Source organism: Pseudorca crassidens, chromosome 17, assembly GCF_039906515.1.
Source record: "Pseudorca crassidens isolate mPseCra1 chromosome 17, mPseCra1.hap1, whole genome shotgun sequence".
NCBI classification, from domain to species: Eukaryota; Metazoa; Chordata; class Mammalia; order Artiodactyla; family Delphinidae; genus Pseudorca; species Pseudorca crassidens.
The window spans coordinates 38,593,827-38,612,745 of NC_090312.1; the positions used below are offsets into that span (position 1 = coordinate 38,593,827).

An 18,919-nucleotide genomic window follows, 5' to 3' on the forward strand; every position below is an offset into this window, starting at 1 on the left:
TGGTTGAGTCTGCTGAGATCACCCCGTGGGTTTCACAGGGAAGACAAATTCCCACTGTTAATTTATATTCAGACCTTGCCATTGGTGTTGCCAAGTCCTCTGTAAACATGCTTAGTTTGGTAACTACTGAGGAAGCAATCATCATTTTCTCACTGACATACTAATTATGTGAATATGAATTGTAGTGTTGGAGACATATTTCCATTAAGTATTGCTTAGATAAAGAAGTATACTAGGAGGATTGAGCTGCTTTGTACCCAAAGGTGGAATTGGGGCCGGCATCCCCTCCTTGCCTGGGCTGAGCCCTGCCCCGTGCTATTTCTCCTGGTTGAGGTGAGCTCAGCCAAGAGCGTCCCAGTCATTCCAGTGCAGCCCGCTGCACAGCAAGCTTCTACCTCGAGTTTCAGACCCACGTTCACCCAGTGCTGGTGTCCCGTGCACTCCCATCCAGGTAGCGAGCTCTCCACAGCCAAACCTGCCAGCAGCGGAGCAGCTGGAGGGTCCTAAGCAGGCCCAGGACTCAGATTCCCGTTCTCCTACCCTTGGCATTGCACGGACACCTATGAAGACCAGCGGAAAGCCCCCAAGCCCACTGGTGAAACAGCTGAGTGACGTATTTGAGACTGAAGACCCCAGATTAAGTCTTCCCTCAGAACCTATTCTGCCCCTAGAGACACCTTCATCTTCTCAACTGGACTTGCCTCTGGGCACCCAGTTTTCCCTTGAGGATCAGACTGATACTCCCTTCCAAGCAGGTGTTTTCCAAGGAGGAAACAGGACATCCCTCAGAGACCCCTACAGCCAGCCAGCGCTTGGACAAGCCCTTGAGAGACCCCGACACTCCTTGATCTTCAGGTTCTAAGCGCAGCAGACAGAAACCAAACAGCGAAGTGCTAGGGAGATCTTCTCTCACCATCCTGTAGGGTGACAACTCCCCTGGGACTCTGACACCACGACAGGGTAAGCGGCCTTCTCCCCTGAGTGAAAACGTGAGGCAACTAAAGCAAGGGACCGTTCTGGGAACTGCACGACTTCTGAAAAATGGAGAACGAGCATGGGAGCAAGGCCAGGGCCATGGCAAGGAAAATCGGCACTTCGCTTTGGTAGAGAACTAGGCTGTGCATGGGCCCAGCACCGGACTCACCACCAGGGGCCTAGTGACGTTCTGCGTCCTCTCACCCCTTCTTTCCCTGGGAGACTGGAAAGGCTTATTTTCTTCAACTCCCCCTATACTACCAACTCTGGGACTGAGAGCTTCCTTAGCTTTCTTTGTGTCTTATGTGTTTCTGTATATTGTAGGAAGTGATTTAAAAAAAAAAAAAGAGTTACACTAGACTCCATCTATTTAAGATTTTAATGTGGGATACTGACAAAGGCAGTATTTCTCTGTATATGTGTGGGAGCATTCACAGGAGACAATTTAAATTGATTTATTAATGATTGAAAGATGATTTACATTTCATACTTAAAAAATAATTATTACATTGAATTTTTTTTTTATATACAGCAGGTTCTTATTAGTCATCCATTTTATACACATCAGTGTATACATGTCAATCCCAATCGCCCAGTTCATCTCACCACCACCACCACCCACCTGCCGCTTCCCCCCTTGGTGTCCGTATGTTTGTTCTCTACATCTGTGTCTCAATTTCTGCCCTGCAAACTGGTTCATCTGTACCATTTTTCTAGGTTCCACGTATATGCGTTAATATATGATATTTGTTTTTCTCTTTCTGACTTACTTCACTCTGTATGACAGTCTCTAGATTCATCCACGTCTCTACAAATGACCCAATTTCATTCTTTTTTATGGCTGAGTAATATTCCATTGTATATATGTACCACATCTTCTTTATCCATTCATCTATCGATGGGCATTTAGGTTGCTTCCGTGACCTGGCTGTTGTAAATAGTGCTGCAGTGAACATTGGGGTGCATGTGTCTTTTTGAATTATGGTTTTCTCTGGGTATATGCCCAGTAGTGGAATTGCTGGGTCATATGGTACTTCTATTTTTAGTTTTTTAAGGAACCTCCATACTGTTCTCCATCGTGGTTGTATCAATTTACATTCCCACCAACAGTGCAAGAGGGTTCCCTTTTCTCCACACCCTCTCCAGCATTTGTTGTTTGTAGATTTTCTGATGATGCCCTTTCTAACTGGTGTGAGGTGCTACCTCATTGTAGTTTTGATTTGCATTTCTCTAATAATTAGTAATGTTGAGCAGCTTTTCATGTGCTTCTTGGCCATCTGTATGTCTTCTTTGGAAAAATGTCTATTTAGGTCTTCTGCCCAGTTTTGGACTGGGTTGTTTGTTTTTTTTAATATTCAGCTGCATGAGCTGTTTATATATTTTGGGGATTAATCCTTTGTCCATTGATTCGTTTGCAAATATTTTCTCCCATTCTGAGGGTTGTCTTTTCATCTTCTTTATGGATTCCTTTGCTATGCAAGAGGTTTGAAGTTTCATTAGGTCTCATTTGTTTATTTTTGTTTTTATTTCCATTACTCTAGGAGGTGGATCAAAAAAGACCTTGCTGTGATTTATGTCAAAGAGTTTTCTTCCTATGTTTTCCTCTAAGAGTTTTACAGTGTATGGCCTTACATTTAGGTCTCTAATCCATTTTGAGTTTGTTTTTGTGTATGGTGTTAGGGAGTGTTCTAATTTCATTCTTTTACATGTAGCTGTCCAGTTTTCCCAGCACCATTTATTGAAGAGACTGTCTTTGCTCCATTGTATATCCTTGTCTCCTTTGTCATAGATTAGGTATCCATAGGTGGGTGGCTTTATCTCTGGGCTTCCTATCTTGTTCCATTGATCTATAGTTCTTTTTTTATCCCAGTGCCATATTATCTTGACTACTGTAGCTTTGTAGTATAGTCTGAAGTCAGGGAGTCTGATTCCTCCAGCTCCGTTATTTTCCCTCAAGACTGCTTTGGCTATTCGGGGTCTTTTGTGTCTCCATACAGATTTTAAGATTTTTTTTTTTTTGCAGTACGTGGGCCTCTCACTGTTATGGCCTCTCCCGTTGCAGAGCACAGGCTCTGGACGCAAGGCTCAGCGGCCATGGCTCACGGGCCTAGCTGCTCCGCGGCATGTGGGATCTTCCCAGACTGGGGCATGAACCCATGTCCCCTGCATTGGCAGGCGGACTCTCAACCACTGCGCCACCAGAAAAGCCCCAGATTTTAAGATTTTTTGTTCTAGTTCCATAAAAAAGGCCATTGGTAATTTGATAGGGATTGCATTGAATCAGTAGATTGCTTTGGGTAGTATAGTCATTTTCACATATTGATTCTTCCAATCCAAGAACATGGTATAACTCTCCATCCGTTGGTATCATGTTTAATTTCTTTCATCAGTGTCTTATAGTTTTCTGCATACAGGTCTTTTGTCTCCCTAGGTAGGTTTATTCCTAGGTATTTTATTCTTTTTGTTGCAGTGGTAAATGGGAGTGTTTCCTTAATTTCTCTTTCAGATTTTTCATCATTAGTGCATAGGAATGCAAGAGATTTCTGTGAATTAATTTTGTATCCTGCAGCTTTACCAAATTCATTGATTAGCTTTAGTAGTTTTCTGGTAGCATCTTTAGGATTCTCTATGTATAGTATCATGTCATCTGCAAACAGTGACAGTTTTAATTCTTCTTTTCCAATTTATATTCCTTTTATTTCTTTTTCTTCTCTGATTGCCGTGGCTAGGACTTCCAAAACTATGTTGTATAATAGTGGTGAGAGTGGACATCCTTGTCTTGTTCCTGATCTTAGAGGAGATGCTTTTAGTTTTTCACCATTGAGAATGGTGTTTGCTGTGGGTTTGTCGTATATAGCCTTTATTATGTTGAGGTAGCTTCCCTCTATGCCCACTTTCTGGAGAGCTTTTGTCATAAATGGGTGTTGAATTTTGTCAAAGGCTTTTTCTGCATCTATTGAGATGATCATATGGTTTTTATTCTTCAACGTGCTAATATGGTGTATCACATTGATTGATTTGCATATACTGAAGGATCCTTGCATCCCTGGGATAAATCCCACTTGATCATGGTGTATGATCCTTTTAGTGTGTTGTTGTTTTTTGTTTGCTAATATTTTGTTGAGCATTTTTGCATCTATATTCATCAGTGATATTGGTCTTTAATTTTCTTTTTTTGTAGTATCTTTGTCTGGTTTTGGTATCAGGGTGATGGTGGTCTCATAGAATGAGTTTGGGAGTGTTCCTTCCTCCGAAATTGTTTGGAAGAGTTTGACAAGGATGGGTATTAGCTCTTCTCTAAATGTTTGTTAGAATTCACCTGTGAAGCCATCTGGTCCTGGGCTTTTGTCTGTTGGAAGATTTCTAATCACAGTTTCAATTTCATTACTTATGATTGGTCTGTTCATATTTTCTATTTCTTCCTGGTTCATTCTTGGAAGGTTATACCTTTGTAAGAATTTGTCCATTTCTTCCAGGTTGTCCATTTTATTGGCATAGAGTTGCTTGTAGTAGTCTCTTTGGATGCTTTGTATTTCTGCGGTGTCTGTTATAACTTCTCCTTTTTCATTTCTCATTTTATTGATTTGAGTCCTCTCCCTGTTTTTCCTGATGAGTCTGGCTAATGGTTTTTCAATTTTGTTTATCTTCTCAAAGAACCAGCTTTTAGTTTTATTGATCCTTGCTATTGTTTTCTTTGTTTCTATTTCATTTATTTCTGTTCTGATCTTTATGTTTTCTTTCCTTCTGCTAACTTTGAGTTTTGTTTGTTCTTCTTTCTCTAGTTCCTTTAGGTGTAAGGTTATATTGTTTATTTGAGATTTTTCTTGTTTCTTGAGGTAGGCTTGTATAGCTATAAACTTGCCTCTTAGAACTGCTTTTGCTGCATCCCGTAGGTTTTGGAGCATCATGTTTTCATTGTCATTTGTCTCTAGGTATTTTTTGATTTCCTCTTTGTTTTCTTAAGTAATTCTTGGTTATTTAGTAATGTATTGTTTAGCCTCCACGTGTCTGTGTTTTTTACGTTTTTTTCCCGTAATTGATTTCTAATCTCACTGCATTGTGGTCAGAAAAGATGCTTGACATGATTTCAATTTTCTTAAATTTACTGAGGCTTGATTTGTGACCCAAGACGTGATCTATCCTGGAGAATGTTCTGTGTGCGCTTTAGAAGAAAGTGTAATCTGCTGGTTTGGGGTGGAATGTCCTATAAATATCAGTCTTGTTTAATGTATCATTTAAAGCGTGTGTTTCCTTATTTAGTTTCATTTTGGATGATCTGTCCATTGTTGAAAGTGGGGTGTTAAAGTCCCCTACTATGATTGTGTTACTGTCGATTTCCCCTTTTATGGCTGTTAGCATTTGCCTTATGTATTGAGGTGCTCCTATGTTGGGTGCATATATATTTATAATTGTTATATCTTCTTCTTGGATTCATCCCTTGATCATTATGTAGTATCCTTCCTTGTCTCTTGTAATATTCTTTATTTTAAAGTCTATTTTTTCTGATATGAGTATTGCTACTCCAGCTTTCTTTTGATTTCCATTTACATGGAATATCTTTTTCCATCCCCTCACTTTCAGTTTGTATGTGTCCCTAGGTCTGAAGTGGGTCTCCTGTAGACAGCATATATATGGGTCTTGTTTGTATCCATTCAGCGAGCCTGTGTCTTTTGGTTGGAGCATTTAGTCCATTCACGTTTAAGGTAATATCAACAGGTATGTTCGTATTACTATTTTCTTAGTTGTTTTGGGTTTGTTTTTGTAGGTCCTTTTCTTCTCTTGTGTTTCCCACTTAGAGAAGTTCTTTTAGTGTTTGTTGTAGAGCTGGTTTGGTAGTGCTGAATTCTCTTAGCTTTTGGTTGTCTGTAAAGTTTTTGATTTCTCCATCGAATCTGAATGAGATCCTTGCTGCGTAGAGTAATCTTGATTGTAGGTTCTTCCCTTTCATCATTTTAAGTATATCATGCTACTCCCTTCTGGCTTGTAGAGTTTCTGCTGAGAAATCAGCTGTTAACCTTATGGGAGTTCCCTTGTATTGTATTTGTCCTTTTTCCCTTGCTGCTTTCAGTAATTTTTCTTTGTCTTTATTTTTTGCCAGTTTGGTTACTGTGCGTCTTGACATGTTTCTCCTTGGGTTTATCCTGTATGGGACTCTCTGCACTTCCTGGCCTTGGGTAACTATTTCCTTTCCCATGTTAGGGAAGTTTTTGACTATAATCTCTTCAAATATTTTCTCGGGTCATTTCTCTCTTCTCCTTCTCGGACCCCTATAATGCGAATGTTGTTGTGTTTAACGTTGTCCCAGAGGTCTCTTAGGCTGTCTTCATTTCTTTTCATTATTTTTTCTTTATTCTGTTCCACAGCAGTGAATTCTACCATTCTGTCTTCCAGGTCACTTATCCGTTCTTCTGGCTCAGTTATTCTGCTGTTTGTTCCTTCTAGTGTAGTTTTCATTTCAGTTATTGTATTGTTTTTCTCTGTTTGTTTGTTTGTTCTTTAATTCTTCTACATCTTTGTTAAACATTTCTTGCATCTTCTCGATCTTTGCCTCCATTCTTTTTCCAAGGTCCTGGATCATCTTCATTATCATTTTCCTGAATTTTTTCCTGAAGGTTGCCTATCTCCACTTCATTTAGTTGTTTTTCTGGGGTTTTATCTTGTTCCTTCATCTGGTACATAGCCCTCTGCCTTTTCTTCTTGTCTGTCTTTCTGTGAATGTGGTTCTTGTTCCACAGGCTGCAGGACTGTAGTTCTTGCTTGCACTCCATTTCATAATTTTTTGACTGTGATCCATAGTATGAAATATAGTTCACATTGTGGCCTGTTATGCACATGTGTGCATGTATGTGTGTGCACACAGTTGAAACAAAATATACATAAAACAGTACTTGCCTATGCATGTTCATAATGGGTCACATGTGAAATATATTTCATACTATGAATCACTGTTTGTGATCCACTCTGATTTCTGTTCGATCACAGTCTTCTCTTCTTCTACTGTATTTCATCTTTTCATTAAAAAAAGAAAAAAATGTGGTCCAAATCCATTCAGTTGATTTCGTGACCAAGTATTGGTTTGTAACTTGCATCTGAAGAGGAAGAATCACTGTATCTTTGGAAATCTGATTTCTTCCAATGCCATAATGCTTTCCTTTTTGCCACATGATGGTGGTGTGACCTGGCATTTGAGACTTGTGAGTCCTGAATCAGTTCTGTTATCTGTCAGTTAGTTATAGTGGACTCTCAATTAATTTTCCAGTTCACTGAATTGTTGTGAAGATCATATAAGACAATGTAAGTGAGCAATACATGTAAAATAGTAAATACTTTAGAAATATTAGGTAGCATTATTAAGTTTTCAAGTCTCAAATTGAGATATTAAAATAGTTCAAGTTCTTGTGGAGAGTAGCTTTTTTTTTTTTTAACTTTTCATTTTATATTGGAGTATAGCTGATTAACAGTGTTGTGATAGTTTCAGGTGCACAGCAAAGCGGCTCAGCCATAGGTATACATGTATCCATTCTTCCCCAGACTCCCCTCCCATCCAGGCTGCCACATAACATTGAGCAGAGTTCCCTGTGTTATACAGTAGGTCCTTGTTGGTTATCCCTTTTAAATATAGCAGTGTGTACATGTCAATCCACTTAGGGAGCTTTTGGCTATGGAAAGGATCAGGCTGTTGCTTCATCATCACCTTATTTTGTTTTGGGTTATTGAGTAGGTTTGGCGGTATTGGGACCTTATGCAGTACCCAAGGGAGCTTATTGCCAGCTGCGGGAGGTTGCTGAAAGCTTTAAAGCCCTTACTTATGGCTGCTGAGATGACTTCTGCAGCCTCTACTGGATACAGTATGGAAATAATGAGCCCATGAGGACACAGAGACATGTAGACTCTCTTTTCTAACCTCAGGTCAGACTGTGATATACAGGTGTTTTCTACTTCATTTTCACTGTATACTTGCTCAGTAATGGAAACTGTGATTCACAAGAGAGTAGAAAGAGTTTTTTCTGGAGCAGAGAATTCAGAGTCATTGGACCCCCAAAATTTCAGTTAAATATTGGTTTGTGTGTAGATGTGCATTTTGTTGGTGAGAGAGTTCACAGTTTTCATCAATGAAAATAAGAGTTTCTTGACCCCCAAAGATTGAGAACTATGGCTCTCAGTAATAATATTGGTGACCCTCAAGAGAGTTTCTTATTATATTGTGTATTTAGGATATGGTTTTGTTTAGTATTTACTTTATTATAGCATGTCACTGTTCTGTGTTTTAATCTGGAACCAGTAACTATATATGCATATGGCCTCTATGATTTCCCCCCAAACCCCTAATACTCTTTTACTTCTGGAAAGGTTAGTTTTAGGTATGTCTAATTACTGTCTGAATTTCCTCATTCCACTGATTTAAAAAAGTCTTTTTTTCCTCTGAATTCTCACCTTTTCTCTGTCTTATGGCTTTTATTTTTTTTTAAACTTACTTTGTATTATAGTAATGATTATGTTGTCTTATTTCCTCTATTAGATCTAAGTTTTAAATGCAAGTGTGTTTCATTTTTGTGTGTCTAATTGAACCTAGTGGAGTGACTTACATAAGAGCATCCAATAAATGTTTTTGTTGAATATGTGCTCAATTACCTTTCTTATCTCAAAGACACTTTGTGGTGGTAATATTGAAATCTAGCAAGCTCAGATTCTTCTTTCATACAATAATAATGTTGTACTTGTAGGTTAGAATAAGAGTGAAATAAACTGAAAAATGAAAGTAAATGCTAATTAAATACAACTTGAAAGCCCTATCCTTGCTCATGGCTTGACTTTCAAACTTTTACTAAGTGCAGTTTATTTATTTAAAATTTAATTTTTATTTATTTTTTATTTTTTTATACAGCAGGTTCTTATTAGTTATCTATTTCATACATATTAGTGTATATATGTCAGTCCCAATCTCCCAATTCATCACACCACCACCCCACTTCCCCCACTTGGTGTCCATACATTTGTTCTCTACATCTGTGTCTCTATAAAATATCAGTTTTAAATTGATTTAATTCACACATACATACAGATATATTTATTTATTTATTATTTTATTTATTTATTATTTTTGGGGGGCACTTTAGATCCTGGAGATCAGAAAGACTTAATGTTGGCCTCTGGACAGCAGCTTTGGTTTGCTAATGGGGATATAATCATTAACCCTGTTGAGGGTCTTAAAAGCAATTGTATAGACTTACTATATTGATCATAGTAAGTTTTGTTGTGTTTTGTTTTTAAACCAGTCATAGAAACTGTTTAGGCTAACATTTATTTTAGAAGACATAAATATCTAGGTGTGTTTGTGTTAGGAGTTTGGGAGGTATCTGAGGGCAGGTGTTGACTCTGTAATTTCAAGTGTACAACACTTAATTCATGATATTTTTGGAGGAAATGCTGTCTGTAGCAAACTTGACTTTTGAAATCATGGCTGATCAGACATATTTTTAAAAATGAAGATATTCAGACACTTGTAAGTCAGACACATCTGACTTAAACAAAAACTATGTATTTTAGTTAAATTCTTGCAGAGTAGAATTTTCAGCTGTCCTAGAGGACTATATTAATTACAGATTATTTGTTTATCTTAACTTGGTTTTCAGTATAACTTTTACATAAATAGAATCATCTTCATTACATCTGGGATCATTTAAATAGCATAATTACATGTAGTTGTGCTATGTAATGAAAGGTAAGGGATAAATGATCAGAGGTGACTTTATAAGCATTGCAGTAAGTGACTTATAAACTGAAGGTCACCATTTTAATTGGAAGGTTTGTGGATCTCTTAAATTCTGTAATCAAATGAGTGATATCAAAGGAAGAAGTAATTTAACATAACAATTGTGGCTTACACTGAACATATGTTCCTGTTAATAAGTTGCATTATAGTCTTTAAGGACTTGTACGTAGTTAGTACATTTTGGTTCATTTGATACCCACAGTTTTTCTTAATTTTTATTAGTGAGTTGTTACAGTGGTTAACAAGAAATACACAGATTTAAGTTGCAATAGTTTTCCCAGGGTTATATGATCTAACTTCACAAGCTTCTTGGACATATGTAGATGCTTTTCTATTTTGCTTTAGTTATGACATACAATTGATATAGGCAAGCATGAAAGCTTGGGCAAATTTTCATTGCTTTTTCTGGATCTTGCTCAGGTTCTGTGGTATTTATGTAAAGCACAATTTTGTTACTTGGGAATGCATGTTGAAATTATCATGTGCACTATTTTGCTGTAGGCCTGTTGGCACTGCCACAAAGGTAATACACTGCAGTAGGCCATTTCCTTGTCGGCTGCATTTACAATTTAATAGAAATATTACATGACTTTTTAAACAAGTGTTTTGGCAGGGAGGAAATAGCAGATTCCTTACAAACAAGCATAGCTTCCTTTCCTTAACCACACTCCAGCTACTCAAGAAATTGTACTTGGTTTCAAGTTTGGGGGTTTGAGGGTAGAATGGGAAGTCAGGTTGAAACAGGAATGACATTGATATTTATTGATACTATAAAATAGTTATGTATTTTTAACTGCTGGATTTTATTACTATATAGTTTCAGTGAGTGACAACCAATATATTTCTGAATTAGGGCCGACTTTATTTTTATGCAGTTCACCTGGCTGGGACTATCTGGTTTTGATTGGTTGAAAAGGTCAGGACTACCAGATAGGCTCTAAGATGTTAGTTTACTTTTTGTAAGTTTTTTTTATAGTTTTGGCTTTGCTGCATATATTGGTCTTCATGATATTTGCCTAAGCGCTACTTCTTTCATATCAACGATGATTTTATCTTGAAGATGAATCACTTTGGAGGGTAGAGAATATGGAAAGAAAATTTGGTAGGCTTGTTAGCACTGACATACAACATAATGGATTCCTAGCACATCTTTTGGTCAGTTTGTTTTAGTTCTCTATTGTGTGTTTCGAATTTGAAAGGTCACGTTTACACTTTTTTTTTCTTGGATATTATTCCATCCTATCACATTCTTATTTTATTTAGTTCTTTGAATCTTAAGTCATTTGTAGTTTTGGATAAAATGCTGACCTCTTTAATTCTAAAGTATTTTATACTTTTGGGAACTCTACAGAAAAAAAAATGCACTTTACTTTCAGCCTTGACTTTGGCCACATTTTACTTTCTAGTGTAGATCCCGGCTTTTTCTTCTGTACAGAAAGAGAACGGTTTATAGTTAGGTCTTTCCCCTTTTCTTTTCTTATTGCTTCTGATTTCTTAGCCAGCTTACCTGGCAGCTGTAGTAAGTTATGCTGCTGTGGTGTGGTAGAGACTGGCATTGGGTGTGTTCTTATAGCCATCACAGCATTGGCTTTTGTTATTTTCCATGTTTCAGTTTGTTGGTAATGGACATATGGACGTCATATGTTCCACAGAGTACTGTACGAAGCCAATTTGAACTGTTTCCATTTGCCTCCAGTCCAATCATGATATTTATTTTTCCATGGCACTTACCCAGATTATCCATACCTCCTGCTTAGCTTGTGTCACTGCCACCATGGACTGTATTTCTTCTGATTGCCTCCAGTTTTTCACAGTATCTAATTGCCTATTCCGCCTTAGCTTTCTTTGCACTGCATTGATTGATGTTTATAAAATATCCCAAGATCTTTTAGATAACAGATACTCAGGTGCAGAGAAGTATGATATTCAGCTTGTTTTTTGTTTATATATAAGGAAAGTTTTATATCCAGCCTTATAGAGTGGAATTGAATATGCTAGTGGAAAACTTAGAAGAGTAACTGTGTGGTTTTAGCCAATATTGCTTATTTTTTAGTATCAACAATAACAGCAATGTGATCTCCCAGAGAACCTTTGATATAACAAATCAGGTCATAATTTTATTGCTGAATTTTGAAGAGAAGATCCTGGATGCTGCTTTCTAGGCTTGAGAAAATATGGCTACATTATTGTTTACCATAGCTGTTCTTCACCTCTTAGCCCTCTGTAACGTCATTTTAGATACTGATTTTCAGAAGATGAATAAATGAGTTGCAGTCATTTCATGACATTAGGTGAGTCAACTATTACCGTGACCTAGAAGCTTTGGCTTTACAAAGGAATGCATTTATTCATTCATTTAGCAGATATTTACTGAGCACCTACTATGTGTTAGGGACTGTTCTAGGTGCTGAGGATGCAGCAGCAAAAAAAAAAAAAGGATGAAAAATTCCCTTTATTGCTTTTGTATTCTAATGAGGGAGAGAGATAATAAAGAAGAGAAGTAAATACAACATCTAGTATGTTAGTAATAAGTCCTGCAGTAGAAAAAATAATGCAGGGAAGTGAGATAGGAAATTTCAGCGACGGAGTGGAGTGGTTGACGTACAGTACTGGATTGCTAGTGAAGGCCTCACTGAGGAGATGACACTTGAATAAAAACTTAAAGAAAATGAAGATATCTGTGTATGGAATATACCAGGTAGAGGCAACTAACTGCAAGTTCAGTGGTCCTGAAGTGGGAGTGTGGTAACTCCAGGTGAGGATCATAGAGACTTGAAGGTTATAGTAAATACTTAGGCTTTTATTCTGAATAGGTCAGAAGTCACTGAGGATTTCTGAGTAGAGGAGTGACATGAGAATGAATAGCCTGGAGAGTTACAAGGGTGGAATCACATAAACTAGTTTAGGAGACTTGTATGAACCATGCAGGAGATGATTGGATGAGGATGTTAAAAGCAGTGAAGATAGTGAGAAGTAGTTGGTTTCTGGTATATTTTTAAAAGTAGATTAACAGGGTTTGTTGATGGATCAGGTGCATGAGAACACTGAAAATGCTTAAAACCATTCTGTACAACTTTGGGAGATGGTCTTTTTTCCACTGTCAAAATATAAGGCAGAAAATTGAATAGAATGTAGAGTTTATTCTTCCAGGAAGCCCAGCTACAAATGTAATGCATGTTTATTGTGGAAAGGAAGGAAGGAGGAAAGAAAGAAAGCAAAATATAAACAAGAAAATAAAAATCACTTGCACTTGTTCTGCCTACAGAGTCACAGTTAGCATTTGGTATATGGTATTCCTGTTTGCTCTGCATATGTATCATGACCATGAGAACGTGCTGTTTCTAACCAGAATTGGAATCATGAGATTGTGTTGTAATTTTCGTTTTTCATTTAGCACTGTATCTTGGGAGCTTCCCCATATTCTTAAGTGTTTTGAGCCCTAACGTGTTTAGAAAATTGCTTAAATGAAATAATTTTATATATTCTACTTCTATGATAGAGCTTTAAAATGAGTAGCATCCTTTTTTAAGGCAAAAGGGAACAACTTAAAGAAGCCATTGCTTATAGGGGTAAGGGGAAAAAGGGTTATTATGGGATTATGTGAAATCATGTGTGTGAAGCTTGTGAAAGCATTATAGAATTTAAAGAATCTTTCATTCAATAAAAAAAAATTTTACAAAACGGAGTCATTGCTAGTCAACAGTCCTAAAGTGTGTAAAAATGTCTTGGTTTTAATACTTAATACTAATAAATTATTATCTACTAATTATCATAAATTATACTTTTAAAGACTATAAATATTCTGACAACTTTTAAATTAAGGTATAACATCAATTCTGTATGGATTTCATTTTTATTTCTATATGAAATTTTTTAAACACTCTTTTAGAGGAAATTATTTTTGAGCCTTAAGAAACTGATATTTACATTGCAACTTACACATCCTATCTTTAACTTTGTATCAAGTAAGTAGTCTTAACCAGCTGAATGATTGCATCAAGCCTAAATAATTAACCATATCAGAAAACATGCAATTAATAATGAGCAGATTGTTAGATACTTCCTTCTAGCGGTACAGTCATTTAAAAAGGAAAACATTCTAAATGTTTTTTTCATTTAAAATGTATTTTACCTGCCAAAAAATACAAATGTGGTTTTCTTAACCTTGAACACTGGTATATGCATGTGCAGCAGGGAAGCATTCCTCTTTTGCCAGCTAATCAGCTTTTGACATAAATGTAGTTGTTCTCCAACTACCTGAGTCCTTCTAGTGTCCCTGTGCCGATGGTATTCTGCATTTATAAAATATTTTGCAAAATTTCAAGAAGAAAACTTCTGAGAAGGAAAAAATGATGAAGGACAGAATAACAGTACCCATATTTGGGGGTTTGGAGGAGGGAGGTAAAAGAGAATCTAGAGAGTAAGAGAAGAATTAGGAGAACATGGTGTTTCAGGCAAGGGAGAGAAGAGTTTTAAGAAGGAGGTGACTGATGACTTTTTATCACTGTTTGTCATTTTTGCCTTTAGATTGGGTAGTATGAAGAGATTAGCAGATTGGAGGTCATGGTTCACTTTCAGGAGTGTAATTTAATTGAGTGGTAGGGCAGAAGCCGATTCCTGAGGGATCAAGGAATGAAGGGGAAGTAGGGGAGTAGACAGCAGCACCAGTAGAATCTATTTTAGGTATTTGGCAACCAAGAAGAGGAGAGAAGTTCGGGAGGTAGTTTAAAGGCATCAGGGTTGAGGAAAGATTTTAATAGGATGAGGGGACTTAATCTGACTTTAGAATGAGGTGAAGGACTCAGGGAGAGGATTAAAGATATAAGGAGTGGGGCCAAAGATGACAAACAATAACACAAGTCCCTGGTCAAAGAGGAAGGGAATGTGATTGAGGGTGAGGGTGTGGTCATTAGCCTTGGGGAAAATGGATTTAAAGTATATTCTGTTTATAACATGCTCATGCTTTGACCATCAAGTGCTGTATTTTAAGATCCCATCGCTTACTGCTGCAGTAGCAATATAAAGCACTCTGTATGGTTGCCAGGCTTAGGGCCAGTAGGTTGAAGGGCAGTAATGCTTTTGCTGGGCAGTGCTTGGTTTAGGAGCGCTGGTTAGCTGTAGTGGTGGTTTAGTTGCTTACAAAGTGTTCAGAAACCTCTTAGCCAACTATATTCTGACCTGCTCTAAAAATAATCAGTTAAGAGTGAAATTACTGAAAGACTTCACCCAACTTTTTAAAAAACAATTGTTGGAAAATATACATAACATAAAATTTACCATTTTAACCATTTTTAAGTGTACAAGTCAATGACACATATAGTAGTTATTGAAAAAATCTGCATATAAGTGGACCTGTGCAGTTCAAGCCCATGTTGTTCAAAGATCAGCTTGTACCTTTACGTTGTTGTACAACCATCACCACCATCCATTTCCAGAACTTTATTTTAAAGATTTTTCCTTTTTTTTTATTGTGGTCAAATATGTACAACATAAATTTACCATCTTAACCACTTTTAAGTGGCATTAAATACATTCACATCGTTCTGCAGCCATCACTGCTATTCACCCCTAGAACTTTTTCAACATCCCAAACTGAAACTCTGTACTCATTAAACAGTAGCTCTCCATTACTCCCTCTCCCCAGTCCTAAGTAACCACCATTCTTTTTGTTTCTATAAATTTGACTGTTCTAAGCACCTCGTATAAGTGGAATCATGTAATATTGTCCTTTTGTGTCTGACTTCTTTTACTTGGCATATCTTCAAGGTTCATCCATGTTGTAGCATGTGTCAAAATTTCATTCTTTTTTTAAGCCTGAATAGTATTCCATTGTGTGTATATGCAACATTTTGTTTATCTATTCATCCATTGATGGCTACTTGGGTTTGTTTCCACCTTTTGCTTATTGTATATAATGCCACCATGAACCTTGAACAGGGATGTACAAATATCTGAGTTCTTGCTTTTAATTGCTAGTTCATATGGTAAATAATTCAGTGTTTAATTTAATAAAACCATACTGTTTGCCACAGCTAACCCAACTCTCTAGATATTAGACATACAGATTGGAGGGCATACAGAATGCATCATATTTTTATTCAATGGAACTGAGATGTGGGAAAAGTACATCTCTGTTTAGTGTGAATCACATTTAAATAATTTCAGGAAGTTATTAAAGATCTTCAGAGGAAAAGATAACGTTTAAAAAATCTTTATAGTTGTAAAGTTTTTTCTCATACCATATGTAGTGTAACGCTATTAACAATGTTGATGTGTGATATAGAAAGTAGAATGCTTTATTTCCCACAAACCTCGTATTTTTATTCATAAAGCAATAATGTGTATTTTTCTTCCATTGTTAAATATTTGGCTGTTTTAAAAAGCTTAACCTAAATTCTGCTTTTGATCCAGTAAAGGTTACATGCTTCATGCCCCAATTCTTTGACTTGATGTCAACATATAATATTTCAAAGTTTATTTCAATAATTTAATTTCATATTAAAATTATTAATGATAATTTCTTTTTGTTGTTAAATGTATATTTGAAATATAGTTATCATTCTCAACAGGAACCTTTTGTAACACATTTAATGGAAATTTATAAGACAAACATTAGGCATGACAAAGAAAACAAAAAGCCTTGTAATAGTAAAACAAATATGTGAGGCAAAGAAATGGAAAATATGAACTATTCTCTTGCCTTTGGAGCATTTCATGGTTTTTCTTTTGAGATATTAGTAGAAAGTGCCTCCTAGTCTCTTCTAGTAGCCTTTTATTTGAGGTGAAGCATTTTCAGACTTGGTCTTTTGGCTGCTATAGTTGATGGTTTGGGAGCTGACTGTGATCTCTTCATTTATTGACATATTTTCCCTAAGCTATAGGATAAAGGCTTCAAGTTTGGAATATGGAATACTTTCTTTTTTGCCCTAAAACAGGAATATCAATTAGTGATCTCTGATAGCCATAAATGGAGCCTTATGATTTTATGTTCTTTTTTATTTGCTTTCCCTGGGCTGATCCAGTTCTTGATTCCCATTTTGTCTTCCATCGTGAAGAATTTTTCTGATTCATTGCAAATTGAACCTTCCACTGAGTTTGTAAATACATGTGTAAATCTTTTAGTGGTATTTTACAAATTACATTATTTTAACATCTGAGTATAACAGTATAATAGTTATAATTTGTGTGGTTAAATTTACAAAATAGGTCTTTGGTTGCCATTTTGTGTGTATTTTCTTAATAATTTAGCTACTTTTTTTTTTTTCCAGGTAGTTAAACACATAAGTACTGTATGTCAAAATTACTCTTATAACTTGGATAACATGGAACAGTAAATATACAAAGTAATTTTTTAGTTGCTATTTTTCATGGGTATTTTTTGTATGAATATCTTTTTTTGGAGAAAAAGAGTTCCTGGTAGATGAATTACATAATCTCATGATGAATTTAAAAGAAATAAATTATAAAATGAATACTTAAAAGTAAACATGAAACTCTAAGCTTTTGTGTATTATTAAAATTTTTGGAATATAACATATTATCCTGTGTATTTACTAGTTTTTGTGGTATGGATAATAATTTATATATTTATTGAACCTTTTCTACATGCCTACCATTGTTCTGAATATTTTTTGAAGGAGTCAATAAATAGTTTATTACTTCTTTCTTTTTAAATTTAATTTAAATTTATTGAGAAGGAATTCATGTAACATAAAATTCTCTATTCTAAAGTGAACAATTCAGCAGCATTTAGTACCTTCACAGTGTTGTGTAAATACCACCTCTACCTAGCTCTAAAGTACTTCCATCACTGCAAAATAAAGCTCAGTAGTCGTTAATCATTTTATACTCATTCCCTCCAGACCCCGGCAACCACCAGTCTGTATTCTATCTCTGTGGACTTACCTATTCTGGACATTTCATACGAGGAATCATGCAATATGTGGTCTTTGGTGTCTTGCTTCTTTCACTTGGCATAATGTTTTTTTATCCACGTTGTAGCATATGCCAGTACTTTATTTCTTTTTCTGGTTATGTTTTACAAGTTTTGCGTGTACTAATATTTAATCCTCAAACAGTTCTGTGAAGTAGGTGTTATTACTATTATCTACAGTTTATAGATGATAAAAGTAAGGTATAGAGACTAAGTAACTAATAACTGGAAGAACCAGGATTAGAACCTAGGCAGTGAACTCCAGATCCTGGTCTCCTAACCCAGATGTAAGATAGTGTTGTGTTCATCCTTGTATGAAGTAGGTCCTAAGTATATACTGAGCCAAATTGAAAAGGGGATCCTGTGATAATTGGAAAAATTTAAGCTGAATGTTTGGGCAATGAGAAAGTTTAGAGGCCACACATAAAATATGTAAGACCAAACATTAATTATCTTTTTGATACTTTGGTATTTTTGGAGCTAAATACCCCCCAAAGTCAATAGGGTATATAAATATATTTTTAAGGAAACACAGCAAAGTGTGGTAGCTGCTTCTTGGAGCTCTAAAGCATTTGATAGCAATTATATGGCTTCTCTTTATGTAAAATTTAAACCTGCATCAGAGTTCTTCAAGACTGTCTCCCTTCCCTGCAGTAGGAATAGCTTGATGATCAGAATGTGCCAGAATTTGGCAGTTTCCCAGAATTCTGATCACTAACCTTATTACCACCTAACTTTCTACTTTGTTTGAGAAAAGTTAAATCATCTTAAATAACTCTTTACTCTTAAATCATATTGTTTGGCTAATAGAGAAAGCATCCTTCTTCTTTTCTGAAGCAATTGCTTTGAAACTTTTGGGGGAATAAGGATTTCTTTTATACGCCTTTACTCTTGCTGAACTTTGAGTACAACAAAACAAAACAAAACACAAAACTCTTTTTCTTTTCTGAATCTGCTAGAGCCAGTGGAAGAGATAGTGGTGATGTCCTGGTAATTAGCTTAATGACATGTAGATGAGAGAGTTTATGTAAAACAGATTTTTGAGCCATAGTTTCATTATAGTGTCAAATAATTGATACTGTAGAAAATGTCTTCCCCAAGGCAGTAAAAAATTTATATCTATTTATCAACACTTATCTCAGAGAAGTTTATCAGTGGGTCCTTAAGCATTTTGTTTTACATAATACAAAAGATAATTTTATTTGCGCTATCTTTGTATGTATACAAATAACCACATT

At 36.0% G+C, this 18,919-nt stretch overlaps 1 protein-coding gene and 1 pseudogene across 1 annotated transcript in view; both read left to right on the forward strand.

The window, feature by feature from the left end:
- Positions 1 to 18,919, forward strand: part of STK3 (serine/threonine kinase 3) — a 327,224-nt gene that overhangs the window by 104,145 nt on the left and 204,160 nt on the right. The gene's annotated exons all lie outside the window — the stretch shown is intronic.
- On the forward strand, positions 245 to 1,585 carry LOC137210575 (cell division cycle-associated protein 3 pseudogene; annotated as a pseudogene).